Source organism: Bison bison, unplaced genomic scaffold (assembly GCF_000754665.1).
Source record: "Bison bison bison isolate TAMUID 2011002044 unplaced genomic scaffold, Bison_UMD1.0 scf7180017850582, whole genome shotgun sequence".
In the NCBI taxonomy this organism is placed as follows: domain Eukaryota; kingdom Metazoa; phylum Chordata; class Mammalia; order Artiodactyla; family Bovidae; genus Bison; species Bison bison.
The window spans coordinates 14197-15321 of record NW_011481155.1 but is presented as its reverse complement, the minus strand read 5'-3'; positions in this window follow the sequence as shown (position 1 = coordinate 15321).

Genomic DNA, 1125 nt, shown 5'->3' with positions numbered 1-1125 from the left:
TTTTTTCCCATCCCTTCTCTTTCCTGTATCCATTCATCCCAGTACCCAGGCCTTGTGTGTTCAGACCTTCTGCTCTCTGATCATATCCAACACTGGCCTTTCATAGCAATATTCTATGCTCCAAAGTCATCTCTCCTTTCCCAACTCATCCATCAAAACTGTTATTCCCTCAAGGCAGCTGTCACTGGGCTTCTAATTTGTAATAAAATGCAAGTGACTAACAGCAATCTAATGTATTAACTCTAGAGAAATATCTGTATTTAAAAGAGTAGTTCATTAATCAAAGTGAGAAATCAAATTAAAAGGGAGGTTTCTGTAGCTGAGAGAACCTTCTTTCTGATACTACTCAAATCAAGCTAATGGGCTATTCCATTTAATCCTCCTTGTGTTCCCCACATGGAACACAGTGCTGGGCATACAGCAAGTGACCAATGCTCAATAAATACTGATTTTTGTAATATGTAATTTAGTTGATAAACCCATTCTGATCAATGGCAGTAATTGTATCAGAAAATATAAAAGGTTATAGTTTAACACATGACCAAAAACATCATTCAATGCTGTTCCCATTAAGGCATATATTTCCATATAAAGAGATCTTACTGAAAGAGATGGAAAACGAGGGGAAAAAAGAAAGAGATTTTCTAAGAACCTAGGAAACTGTCTGGAAAATGGAGCAATGTTTTAAATCCCTGGGATAAACTCTTGATGGGAACCAAAAGTGTATCTTTTTAATATAAGCTATTTCAATCAAACAACAAATATTTATTGATAATGCCCTTGAGGCTCAGGCCTCTCCTCAGTTCTAAAGGAATATAAAAATATATAAGATGAGCCATAGCCTCACTGTATTTGTATTAAAAGATGGAAGAGGAACATTCTATGACAACTTGCCGTAATTGCTACTATGAAAAATGAGCAGTAGCTTAATTATCTGAATCTCTCTGTTTCTCAGTTTCCTCATCTGTAAAATGTGGATAAAAGTACTTCTAATACCAGTGTAGTGAAATAGAGAGTTGAAAGAAGTAGTTGGATAACAAAGGAATTGGGAAAGGATAATTTTTGATTACCTAGATCAGGGGTTAATAATCTTTTTCTGTAAAGGGCCAGATGGTAAATGTTTTG